The sequence below is a fragment of the Lissotriton vulgaris genome, chromosome 5, assembly GCF_964263255.1.
Source record: "Lissotriton vulgaris chromosome 5, aLisVul1.2, whole genome shotgun sequence".
Taxonomy (NCBI): domain Eukaryota; kingdom Metazoa; phylum Chordata; class Amphibia; order Caudata; family Salamandridae; genus Lissotriton; species Lissotriton vulgaris.
The window spans coordinates 1,123,748,873-1,123,763,175 of record NC_141693.1 but is presented as its reverse complement, the minus strand read 5'-3'; the positions used below and the strand labels follow the sequence as shown (position 1 = coordinate 1,123,763,175).

Genomic DNA, 14,303 nt, shown 5'->3' with positions numbered 1-14,303 from the left:
ATGCCTGACTTACTTCTCACTCCTACCCGATCACAAGATGCTACATAATTGCCCAGAATTAAAGTCCAAAACTAGTCTCTGAGGAAGGCGACAAGACAGCCCCACAGGTGGAACCTCAATAGGTGCATGCTTATGGCAAACTAGAGGATTTGCAAGACACATGAAGACACCACAGCTCTTGATTCTTCCACCTTTTACTGATTATTCAGTCATACTAATAACATAAACTCTTACAGACCTCCAAGCATTCCCCTATAACTAATTGAGAACAGGCTCACCAAACTATTTATTAACACTGGCAAATGCTAAAGGCATTTTATTTGGTTGAATTGCTAGATATTCAAAGGGGTTTGCAGTGTGTAAGCATTCACACACTTTCAACAATTGCTACCCTCCTCTAACCTCAAATTCCACCCCTGGCGGTATGTAAATAAGTGTCTCTCTGCAGACCTTTCCTTGTCCATTTCACGCTATAACTAAGACATACATTGCTGAACTCAAACATGTTGTTTGGGTTTGAAGGGTTTTAGTGCAATTTCTAGTTGAGAGCCTGTGATACACAGAGACATGAGAAGAGAGAAAGGCTGCAGTTTTGATATGACCTGTGACTGAGCTCTCACAAGACCCAAACAATCTGACCCGAAAGATTAAACTGATTTCTGCAAGGAGTCAGTCATATGGTTCTCATGCTCCGGACGACGTTTCTGAGTTCCCACAATTCCTCTTTCAGGCCAAGAGGTCCAGATGCAGATACACTGGTCACTGGAATTCTTCCAGGGAGGCACTAGCTGTATTTGCACCAGGACCATGTACGGCTTTCAGCACCAAGAGGAACTTTCCACAGAAGAAATGTCAATTTTCAACCAATCACTTAGGAATTCCTCCTGAGGTTGTATTACACAAAGGACAAACTTTCCCTGTTTGAGACACGGTGCAGGTGCACCTTTCAAAAGGTGCGCAGCGGCAAAAACAGGGTGATTTTGCACTGATATGGGGGCAGCACATTCAAGTAAAATGTGGCATGGCTGATTTAATCAGCGGCTCCATAGTTCAATATGCCGTCAGCACCCGTCTGCACTTTCAAGATTGGGCAGAGATTCCCTTGCAGGCAGTTGCAGTGAGTGTAGGGTGACCAACTGGCATGGGTGCAAATTCAGGACGGTGAGTGTAAAAATTCAGGACAAAGGGCCAAAATTCAGGACAAAAATTCAGGACAGGAGGTCAAATTTCAGGACAAAACTTCGGGACAAAAGGTAAGTTTTACAGACACATCAAAGGAGGTCGCGCAATAGTATATAATTAAGCACATCCATATCCAAACATATTCAACCATTTGCAAACCTATCCATCATGCATTCTTCCATCCATCATTTCACACATCAATCTCTCCATCCACCCTTTCACTCATCCATCCATCCACCCTTTCACTCTATCCATTGGTACACTCATCCATCCGCTCTTCCACCCATCCGTCCATCCATCCATTCATTCATCCATCCAGCCTTTTAACCTTTCACCCATCAAGCCATCCTTTCACTTACTCATCCATCCACCCAGTCACTCATCCCTCCACCCATTCAGTCATCCATCCACCCTCCCTTTCTCACCATCGACCCTTTCATTTAGCCATCCTTCCTTCCTTCCACCCATCCAGCTACTTATCCACTCATGAATCCATCCATTGACCCTATCAGTCATTCATCCACCCTTTCACTCCTTCACTCATATATCCATCCTTTTGTCCATCTACCCTCCCTTTCACTCACTCATCCATCCTTACATCCACCCTTTCACTCATCTGTCGATCCATGTGGAGTGGTGTGGCTCACTGGTTAGAGGCGGCAGACCCGGAAGCAGAGAACGGCCCGAGACCAGGGTTCAATTCCCGACGCGGCAGGGTCGTGGACCAGGGTCAACGGACTCGATAATTCTCGCCTCGGTGCCTACTCTAACGAGGGATCACACTCGGCAACTCTGGGCATTAAGCTTGCCTCATCTCTACAACGGCCCCCACAGACGCAGGGGATGCCTGGCTTCACCTTGGAGATACCCAGAAGGAACCATCTCACAGGGAAAGCCAGGACGGGTTCCCCAGCGGTCTTCAGTGCCAGGATGCTTACGGGCAGCAGTGCACTTTACAAATCCAGTACATTTACATTTACATTCACCCTTTCACTTATCAATCCATCCATCCACCCTTTCACTCGCCCATCATCCACCCTTTCACTCATCCATCCATCCTATCACTCATCCATCCACCCTTCTGCCCTTCCATCTACCCTTCCACCCATACATCCATCTTTTTACCTTTTCTCTCATCCATCCTTCCACTCACATAGATCCATACTTTCTTTCATCATCCATTCATTCACTAATCTATCCAGCCATCCATCCTTGGCTTCACTTACTCATTCACCCACCGTTTCATATTAATTATGAGCTGAGCCTTTGTCTGCAGAGTTGCAGACAGAAGAGGCCCATCAAGAACGTCACCCCTGCTCTAGTTCCTAAAGCAAGGCGTGGGGCAGGAAAGGGTTCACAATGCCCTTGCACATAGCTAATCTGAGTCATGCATGATGCACAGTGTCAGGCCATGAGGTGACTCTGACATGGTGAGTTTTCCAGGGCTTAAAGTGGGATGAAAAAACTGGGGGGTCTCTCCAAAGTGGGTGTGTGATCTAATTAAGGGTGTGGCTTAAAACACCTAAGCTACAAATCGGTGCTTAGTATAGTGTACCCCCTGACTGTTATTTTGCCTCTTGTCATTGTATCCAGATATATCACACCACAAGTAACGTTACACCTGCAACAAGCCAGAACTATTGGTTTTGTCAATATTTGTTAGTTGCATTAAAAAAAGGCAGATATCATGGTGGGCTAGGGAGCTTGGCAGATGAAGAAGCATGAAGAGAGCTTGCAACGTGAGGCAGACAGCAACAGGGAGTGCTGTAGCGGAGCGGGTGAGTATTTGGCAGGGGGAGAAGCACACAAGGGAGAGGGATAAAAAAATGCATTCTCATAAAGCATCTAAAAAAAAGGGAGTTCACTAAAAGTGAGCGGTGGAAGGCTAGAAGACAGCCAATCACACAGAGGACAAATAGAAGATGGACAGGATGGGACAAATGAAGACATTAAATAATAAAAAGTAAATGACAGAAATAATAAAGCCAGCCAATGGTGAGCTACAGGTGGGCTGTAAGTTCTTGCAGAGCCCACAGTAGGTCTTTTGCATCCAGCCAGATTGTGCTGCATAGTACACTCGATCTAAAAACACCCAGTCCACCTCATCCTTTCCATATATAGACCCAAATCTTATGTTCATGCAGTTATTAAAATACTCTAGTAAATGGGAAGTGGATGATCAGATTGGGTGGGTTGGAAAGTTGGGAAACAAAAGCAGCAGGGAGAAAAAGCTAGGCAGGAGCATGTAAAACAAAATTGACATGCACGATTGCACCGCATGCTGCTGTTCGCACGGATTTCTAAGCACAAAACGTGCCACTGGTGCAAAGTGACAGTTTGATGAGCATTTTTTTGCCATTTACAGACCCTGCAAAATTTCATGGAATTTTTATTTAACTCTGTGGAATTCCACAGAGTGAAATTCTACGAGTTCTGCCCATGCCTAATGGTGAACCGGGTTGGAGTGCCAGCCTTGTCCCAACAGCCTGTGATTCTGGGCAAATCACCTAACCTCCCGCGAACTTATTTAGCAGATGCTCATGCAAAGCGCTGCACTGCCTTTGGATCAAGTTTGCGCTGTATATAACAGCAAAATAAATAATAAAGTGTCTGGGCACTCCAGTAGTCTCCTGCTCTCCCGCTTTGTTCAAAGTAATGTAAAAGAAAGGCTGAAACTGGGCACCTCTTCTAGATTGGGAGAACTACTGCCACATTATCGAACCTTCACATCCGGGACGGCTGCCATTACTCTCTCAGTAGCCTTTTTTCACTGACTACATTTTCGGCTACATGTATTGGTAGCAGCTGGAAACAAAATAGGATGGCCGGTCTGAATAGTATATAGAGATAATGTAGGATTGTGTCATAATCATGAGTAGTAAGCTCTGAAATATATTCTGTATGGTTAATGTTACTAAGGAAATGAAGCTTTGCATATTTAAAATATTCCACTTGAAGGTGCATTTAGAATGACATCTAGGTTATTCTTTAAAATGTATCCATGTATAGATAAGTTGAATTTATTATTTGTGTATAAATGTGCACATATTCTGTAACCCTGTGCACTGTTAAAGTTGACTAGAGTAGTAATAAAAAAAACAGTTCAGTTCAAGCTCAAGTTTAAAGTCTAACATGTAATTCATGTTTAACCTTCAATGTAGAATGCATTTACTTGTATTTTTGTTTTCACTGCAGGTATGGACAAAGCCTCATTAGTTAGCAAGAGTTTTGTTTTCATTAGATAGCAAGGTATGAGAAGACTAGGGGGAGATTTACTGGGCTTTTGCGCAGTGTTTGTGTCACAAAAGTGATGCAAAACGACGCAAATTGTTTTTTTTGTAATTTACTTTCCAGTGCTAAACTTGTTTAGCGCTGAAAATAACATAAAAGTAATGCGAAACAGCGCATTATTTGCGTTACTTTGCGCCATGGGGGCGTACCAAGGATGGTGCATGGGCGTTCCCATGCAACCACCCAAGGTTTCTCACGCTAAACCCAGTTTACTAAAAACAGTAGATTGGGTTTAGCATGAGAAAACTGCGCCCTTTTCAACTAGGCGCAAGGAAGGAGAAATGCTTTCATTTCTCCTTCCTTTTCCAACTTTGCATGCTGCTGCACTGTGCAGCACGCATACAAAGTGGGAAAAGCTTTCCCTCGTGTCTAGAATAGTATTTTGTACAGGAAGGGTAACCTTCCTGTACAAAATCTTTGCTGGAGTCATGCACTCACTCTAGCACTACAGTGTTAAGGTGTGTGCATGGAGCACGGCTGCTGAAATCAGCGCCGGCGCAAGGGGAGGCGGAGTCATATCTTTGAATATATGGCACTTCACTGCTCCCTCCCAGCCTCGCAACGCAGCGCAGCCTCGCAGCAGGCTGCGCTGTGTTGCCCAACTTTTTTGTAAATCTCCCCCGAAGTTGGCAAGTAGAAGTGCAATAATGAACAAAGAGTCGAGTTCTCATAGAGGAGGAGAAGAATGACAGAGGACGCACAAAGTTGCAACTTATCGATGTGAGAAAGGTAGTGCAAGTATCCAGTTGTGCCAGAGTTCTGGAAAATCCCTTACAAGAGTCATGTAGGACTATCTACCTTGAATGCAATTGATATTTTATGCTGAGATATAGTGAGGGACAGGAGATATATTTTAGGACTTCATGGGGAGCAGATCTAGGCGTCCGCTTGAATGGCTTTATGCTGCTCGACCCATGGTTGGAGTGCCTTCTTCAGAAGACCCCAACAGCTGACACCTTTCTGGTCTCGCCTTTTCTAAATGCTTCTTAGTTTAGGGTTACCCTTTTTAACCTCTTGCATGCGTCCGATGGCCTACGGCTGTCCGACGCCACAGTGGGCATGTGCGTCGGACGGCCGGGAGCCGTCTGATCTGCACACACGTGGAATTTTGCAGCACTGTGGCAAAATTACGGCAGCACCCAAGGAAATTATTGTAGTTTTGATCGGATCCCTGCGTTTTGCGAAAAAAAATAAGAATAGATTATTTAAGTCAGACTCGCCTATTTTTTATTCGTTTTTGAAAGACCCATATGCTTTGCTTACAATCAGATTTCAATGTAAATTTAGCCTGCATTTACATGGTCAGGTTTTGGTACTACAGGAATCGGGACTGTTGTCTCTGTAGTTTGAAGTAGCTCTATGCATGTTTAAAAAGCTAAAGGCTTGTATTTTCAGTACAGTATTTGAAGAGACTTCATACTCTCTGCTTCATTTTCCTCTCACAGTTATCCTTTAGCCTGTTGTAGTGGCTGCCTTGTCAGCTGTCACAGTATGAGATGTGGGTTGTAATCCTGACTTCCCCAATGAACCCTATGTCTGTTACATCATGCAGGGGCATTACAACCGGCCTGCAGCTGCTGCGGCCCTGGGAGGTGGAAGGGGGGGGGGGGAGTGGAGCAAGGCTCCAAGGGCCACACATTCCTTCAGAGAGGGCCCATTCAGCTCAAGGCCAAGGTACTTGTGTGACATAGGGAAGACTCAGGAACCCCTTTTCGTATTCTGCAGTGGGGCCCCACCTTTTGTGTTACGCAACTGGTCTCAGGGGCTCTGCGAGTCTGGCTTTAACGTGCTGCGCACTGCACTCACCCAGACACACCTCTCACACTGCACTCACGGGCACAACTTTCACTTTTCATACAAGTATGCCCCCTTGCACTTGTACAGACACACCTCTCCTTTTGCCCTCAGATGGACACACTGCTCATCTTGCGTTCACGCAGACACACGACTGTTGACTCACGCGACTCACTCTATACTGACAAATGCACACTGCTCACCCTTTCAATTAGACATGCATGCTGCTCACAGACACACCACTCATACTACACTTGCAAAGAAACACAACCCATCCTGCCCTCCTAAATGCACACCACAGACCCAATTGCAGGCACACCACTAGCCCTGCACTCATACAGACACACAGACTGCCCTTCATTCACAAGTGCTTACCTCTTTTTAAGTTTCAAAAGAGAATGTTATCAAAGGTAAAAGGGAAAAAGGTGTCAATATACAATACATATGATTAATCATGAATCAATACATCACATATGTGCTCCAGCATAGACAAGTGCTTACCTCTTAACCTGCATTTATACAGGCACGCCTATCCCATGCACTCTCACATGCACACAGTGGGTGGCATTTATGGGAGATTGCTGGCACCTTGTGGTGAGCATCAAGAGAATGGGTGTAAAGAATGTTGAGTCTGTGAGGTCAGTAGTTGAGCTCATGATCTGCAGGTGCACCAAATGTCACCAGCGAGTGCATTACCTGAATGAGCAATTTTGCCAAGATGCCTCCTCAGGAGACTACAGCTAATAGTCCCATTTCAATCAGCTACAAACAGCTTGCTAGCCCATACTCTTCCCTTCGATTGTATGTAAACTGTAGTGTAATCTGTAGGTAACGCCTACTCTCAGTTGCTGCTTTAGAATGACAGGATGGTAATTACCCTCTACTTGCAACACTCAGACGTAGACATACACAACAACAATTATTAGACATATGCAACCATTCTTTTAGAAGGGGTGTAGCTCTGTAAGTAAGATTTGAGGGGTGTAAATCTGAATCTTTTTCAACTTAAAAAGTGATGGGCTGCAGGGTGGAGTGGCGAGATGACTATGGTTCAGGATGGACTGCTCACATGATGAACAGGGGTCAGTACTAATTTGTATTAGGTGGACCTCTGTCTGGAGTGGCATTGTGGGTGAAGAATTTTGGGTTGGAATTATGCATGTTTGAAAATTTGTGTAATTTGCTTTCATGTAAATACATGAAATTACAGTGAAATTACACATAATTACATGAAATGCAAATCTGTCATTTTGTGGTGTATTTAGCACAAAATGCATCTTCATATACATTTTTGGTGTGAGGATGAATTTATACAAGAGCACCACAAACAACAGCCACTCATGTGCATTCGCAGTAAATGTGTACCACAAATTGTACCATTTGCTGCAAATCTTTTTACCGTGAATGTCACATAATTGCCAAAAGTGACTTAATAGCACGGATTGGGGAATTTCGCAAAACAAGAATAATGCAAAATTCTTAAACTTATGCTGGCATAATGTAAATTTTACCCAGACCTAATAAGAATACTACCCCAAAGTGATTACCAGTGGTTAGATGATTTCTAAGGATTGGTCCCATCACTTTTTGGGTGTCTGATTACTAGTATTATGTCTTCAAACCTAAGGATGGTGCATCTTTTCAAGCCTACTACTGCAAAAGCTTGTGATGTCTAAACGTGAATTTGTAGCCATTGCGTTGGAAAGTTGACCAAAGTGGCACTATGCGCTACTTTGTGTCAAGCGGGCATGCCATGAGTGGTATGTGGGTGTTCCCATGCAGTTCCCATGGGTTTTGATGCAAATCCCTATCTACTAAATTTGGTAGACAGGAATTTGTGCCAAATCCTTACACCTCTCCAAAGCAGGCGTAACAGTGGAGCAAGTTTTAAAACTCTCCACATTTTTCCAACTTTGCATATTTGCTCTACTATATAGCACACATACAAAATGCAAAAAGTATTAAAGCATAGTTTTTGTGCTGAAAGGGTTTCCGTCCAGTGTAAAACCTCTGCTTGACAGAAGGCACACACCCTCGCACTACGTGCAAGAACATGTGCATGAGTGCAAGGTAGCTAAAAGAGTATGAACTCAGAGGTAGTGGAAAACAGTGCCATATCTTAGCAGATATGGTGTTGTTTTTTTTCTCTATTGGATGTTGTGCAGTGCAGCAAATTTGGTTGCTGTAAAATGTTAGTAAATATGCCCAAAAAGGTTTGCAGGTCGGGTACTTCTGTGAAGGCAGCCACTGTGGTTGCATCTCCTTTCACAGCAGAGAGATCCCCACTAACCAGCCGGGATCTATAAATACAAGAGGGGCACCCAAGGGGGGCAGACATCATCACCTCCACTCACTCTAGCACCATGGCAGGTCACTCACTAATGTCTAAAAAAAGTGGGACGTTTCCAGATTCTATTGGCAGGCAGGAACTCAAACCCCCAGCTGGTCACGCCAAGAGAGTCATTACCCTTCAAGGGTGAATGAGGGCAAAGCAGCACCCCCAGAAACAATCATGCTGGAGTTCAAAAGGTGAATAAGCAATTAAGATGCCTTTACATTTTGAGTTTATCTTGTCACATTTTCTGCATGCTCAAAGACAAGGGTCAAATGTCAGGCTATTACTTCTGGCAAATTGTTACTTATTCAGAAATTGGAAGGTAGTTTTATTTCTCTGACTGCAAACTCAGAGGATTTTGTAAAAGTGATCTATGTGACAATCCTGCTGGGCTACAGGAAATGAACGGAAAGGATATAGGATAGCAGTTGTTTTCTAACATACATTATAATATCAATAAATAAACTATCAACATATTTCAATTTATACGAACAATTCGGAAAGCACAAATGAAGCACTTTTTTGTAAATCTGAAGTTTGATGGAAACAAAGATTTCAGTAAGTTCAAAGCACATCTAGACACTTTACTTGGTGGTGTGCAAATGATAAATATTTTATTAAACCCAGTTTTCACACGTTACTGTTTTTGCACTATATAATTTTATTAAAACTGCATGCCGGTGCAAATTTAGAGGCCATTACAATGGAAAATGTTCTTTCTGTAGATGACAGTGCACTGCCTCACCAGTGTTTCAAAAATGCACCACCAGCTACGTACCACAACCTTACCACTCTTCTGCTAAATGGTTGTGGCACATTTGCGACTCTTGTTTTTTGTATGACGTTTTATTTTTCACATTCCCCATGACTTCAGTGATATAACATTAATAACTGCACCCCTACCCTGAAAATTGTTCCAACACCTATAGTTGAAGGTCCTTCTGGTTTCCTCCTCTGTGATAACACCTGCTTTACCACTGCTTTCTGTTAGTCAACCAATGGTGGGAAACAGCCAAGGCCTCTACCTGGAGGGGATTATTGTCAGCTGGGTGAGAAACAGACCCTATTCAGCACTGCTTATGTTCTCAACAGTTCTTGTTGAGCAGCAGCGCAGAAGCTTATTAGCATTCTTAAGTCAATTAAGCAAGCTGTGAGGTGTCGCCACTGTGTTCTCACATATCAATTAGCAAGAGGGTCGCACATGGATAAGCCCAAACACGACTGGAGATTCAGCAACACAGCATAATGAGAACGCATAATACAGATCACACATCACTGTTCCCTACCTGCAATTATCAAAGAAAGTCTCATTAGTTTGTACAAGGTGCTGTTCCATTTGATGCTACCTGTCGCTTGGAGGTTTGCAGGTAGAAGCAGGTTTGAGAGGCCTGGCTTTTTGTTCTGTGTGAAGCTTTATTCCCATTAGTTGAGGAGCACCCCTTCTTACACCTAAGTTTTAAAGACCTGAACCGAATTGCGATTCTCCTAATACTATGACATGCGACACAGAGGCTAACATTATGCATATTACATTTAATGTTAACTCCAATCAGCCACTTAGAAGCAATACATCATGAAGTAAAAATATTCCAGAACAGAATCTTCATAATGTACTATAGCCATTGGCCAAGAACAATCTGCCTCTTTTTTTTATTTTATCGTATGTTCAATTGGTTTGTAATAGTGCTTTGCAAAGGTGCTTACATTAGATCAGTCAGCTGCTCTACGAATGTCATTCAATTTACCACCTGTTAAGAAGAATTTGCTTGAGACCCCAGAAGAAATTATTAAGGCCTTTCAGCTGCACTTCAATGAGGTATATCGGAAGGACCTGAATGTTCAGCCACATGAGGTTAAAGATTGGCTGGGCTGTACCCCCATTAAGAAGATTTCTGAGGTTAAGGACCAGAATATGGATCTTCCGATAGCCAGAGACGAAGTAGTGAAAGCTATTGGTCTAGGAAAAAAAGGAAAGGCCGCAGGCCTGGATGAACTATCTGCGGAACTCTATAAAGCTTTAAGGGATAAGAGAGCGCAATTTGAGTAAAATGTAGAAGTGCACCATATTTATATGTAAGATGCACGAATTTAGTTAGAGAATAAGAGTGTCGAATATATAGAGTGAATATACTTATGAGTGTTTAACTAATATAGCATGCATATATCAAGTGTGAAACTAATGTAGTAATGTTTAGAAATGTTAGAATGCTATTAGATTCCATGTTATGTGGCCGTTGCAGAAGAGAATGTAATACTGCCAAACGTAGAAATGTGCAGGCCTCATGGCAATGTATGAAGAACGAAAACGTGCCTTTACATTTTCACATAAGATGGATTACTATTATTCAGAATGTTATTGATCATACGTTAAAGTTATGTTTTATAGAAGTGTTTCATATAATCAGAGTGTAATAGGTTAGAATATTGTTTTAGACTAAGAAATAAAGGTTCACAGAGTGCAGGCCTTTTTCAAGTAATTTAGTAGGCCCGGAAAGATAAAGTCGTTTCTTTGATCTGCATGTGCTAGTTAAAATCGGGTCTTGTTAAGCATAAATTGCAGGCCACGTTCGAAGTTTTACGACTTGGAAGATAAGCTGGAGGTCGGAATTTGGGGCCCAATTCATTGGTGTCTGTTTGCAGGTCTGAGGGGGTTCCAATCAAGAGAGTGATGAATAGAGCTCTGTTCTGGGAGACAGGCACAGGCCTGGAGGAGGCTTCAGGAATTTCCTGGGGGGTACCGGCGTGCCGAGAAGAGCCTGAGAAGCAAGGTCAACGCTAACAAGAAGCCCAGAGGAGTATCAGTATGGAAAAAGCCAGAACCGACACCACGTGAGAGGTGTACGTGAGGGACGTCTCTGAGGGGCGTTTCAACTGTAATTGTGATTTTGTATTAGGGACAGCACCCTGGGGTGGAGTTAGAGCAGATGGCCTGAGGAACCTTAGAGAGCGGATGGGTAGGCAGAGAGGGTACAACTGCGATGCACAGATTTACAACAGAGACTAAGGGAAAGTGAGTGCACTTCTTTGGAAGTCACCACGGCTGACACCTTTTTAGGTTAAGATTCTGCTAAGTAGGGATGTCACTTAGTCTAGTGTAGGGGCAGTCTAACCTGGATTTTCCTCCCTTTTGTAAATGACGCTCAAGTTACAACTTGTGTCTATTCTTGCAAACTTGCTGAACTTTGAATTAGTCTTGGTGATATTCTTCTGTCGCCTAAAATCATTTAGAGAATTCATGTTTGTATTGGTGCCAGTATATCTTTTGAACCTTATATTGAGATGCTTGTATCTCCAGTCATCTTTGGCTTTATAATAAAACTTTAAAACTTATTTGTGGTAAGTGTTTCTTCAGAGTCGTACAAATTATTGGATTGATTAACCTGGTAGTTGATTGCCTTTTACTCTATGACAGGCAACAAAGGTTCAGTCGACCTAAGGGGGGATTTAGATCTAGAGTAATCAGATAAGAGATCAAAAATCCCGCCGTCCCAGTTGGTAGCAGCGTAGGATGGTTGCCTTCTAGAGGAAGGTGATCTAGACTAGGTTAAGATTACCCCAAGGCCCCTAGAGATCGAGAGATGACCAGCAGAAGAATCACCTGCCGAAGAAGGTGCTGACGGTGCGAGAGAAAAGCAGCAGAGTCGGTCGAGAGTGAGTATAATAAGGGTCATGCGTTGTCAGATTGCGGTGTTTTGTGTTGTATTTGTGTCGTAATGTCATGCGGAGTTGAATGCCTGTAGTGTGATTGAGACAGGGTTGTGAGCGCGCGCAACCTGGTGAAAATCTTAAGTTCAGAGAGGAGCTTAAGTGGTTCGGGTGTATCGGACATCCAAAGTAATTGTCGACCATTGTGAAGGGGGTCATGAGGTACCATTGATCGCCCGCAGGACCGAGATAGGGGGAACGCAAGAGTGAGTGTATGGGTAACGGACGCTGGTCGGATGTTACCGTGTGTAAGTAACCTATCAGTTAAGACGACTGTCTGGACGTTCGCAGAAAGACATTTCGTCAGTTAAGGTGACAATTACAGTTAGACTGTGGACGTACAGTCAAGAAAAGTGATCGCTTGGTCGGAAGTAATCATTTTTCAGAGTATGAATGGGACGCATGCATGACTGGGAGACGAGCTGAGAAAGGAGGGGAACTGCTGCGAGAGGGGGACGAGTGACATCAGAGAGAGCCGCGCTGTGATAGGCCGGTTGGTGTGAAGCCGCGCTGTGATAGGCCGGTTGACGCGAACCGTGCTGTGATAGGCCGGTTAGCAAGAACCGCGCTGGGATTGGTGGATTGTCATCAGGAAGTAAACAAACGCAGGGAATTAAGGAAGAGAGAAAGGAGAGAATCTTTTGACGGGGAAGAGGCCCCGCCAGAGGGTACACCAGCTCATTATATGGCTACGAATGTTGGGTTGCATACCATACTGTGGATTTCTAATTGGAGTAAGATTACAGAAGGGAATGAGGAACTGACCTTTCCGAAATACGGAACGTTTAGACTAGAAGTGTTGCACCAGTTAAAAGCAGTTATGTCCTCAATGAGACCTCTGCCCAGACCAACACAGTTTGAAGCCCTTAATGCGTGGATTAGGGCGGCGCACGACAGGAACCAGAACAGGCGTCAAGAGAGAGTGAGACGATCGGTAATGGCAGTGCAAGACGCCAAATGGGATGAGGAAGCCAAGAAATGGAGAGTGCAGACTATTGAAGTAGATACATTTTACCCAGTGATAGAAGTTACAGGAGATAAAAGAACACCTGAAGAGGATGATGAGAGCGAGACAGAGGATAGCCTAATAAATAGGTTGTTGATAGATAGACCACCTCCGTACAATAGAGAGATGGAAGGCGCCGAGCTCCCAAGGGAAGATAGGGTCGGCATAGGGGAGTATAGACCACTCCCTATAACGGATTGGGAACCCACCAAAAGTGAGGAAACACCTCAACCTAGTCCAGTACAGAGAGTAGTCGGAAGGTTCGTGGTACAAAGGGTGCCAGAAACGGAGCGTGCTAAGTCCTATCAGTTGCCAGATGCTCTTCAAGTACCCGTTACCATAGGTCCTATAGTATCAATTTATGACCCAGAGAAAGCACGAGAGGAGGAACAGGTACGGCTAGACAGAGAGAGAGCAGAAATGGAAAGAAGGAACAATATGACCAATGCCCGAAGACAGTTGCCAGGTCCAAGAGATCGGAGCACCCCATTAAATTCAACGGTGGATCCCATAATAGATCAGGGGGGTCAGAGAGGACCGATGGATCTGAGAGGACCACGGCCGAAGTCCTTTAAGGAGTTGAGGGCTGACTTGAGAGAGTGGGATGCTAACACAGGAACCCAGAGTAACAGGTCAGGAGCGGAAGCTGAGTGGGGAAGTCGAGGCGATGGAACATTGTCTCACTGCGGGGCTAGTGAAAGCGGTCAGGAGTGTGATGGCAAAAGTCAGGAGAATAGAAGAGCTACACGTCGTTTCCATAGTGGAAATGGACAGGAGCAAGAATATAGAAGTACAGAGTGTGGAAGGGCGTCTCGTCTCATTCACAATGAGGGAGACCGAAGGACGCAAGACTACAGGGATAGCTTTAAGTGCACCCACCATACGCCTGGTGATAATGTACAGCATTGGAATTGCGGAAACATGGGGAGCTGCGAAGGGTCTTACCACGTGCTGAGTGACACTAGACAGCAAGGGAATTGCGAAAGCATG

The 14,303-nt window shown here is 44.1% G+C and overlaps 1 protein-coding gene across 1 annotated transcript in view; it reads right to left on the bottom strand.

Moving 5' to 3' along the window:
• Window positions 1–14,303, bottom strand: part of ACSL5 (acyl-CoA synthetase long chain family member 5) — a 242,869-nt gene that overhangs the window by 170,131 nt on the left and 58,435 nt on the right. The window lies entirely within an intron of this gene.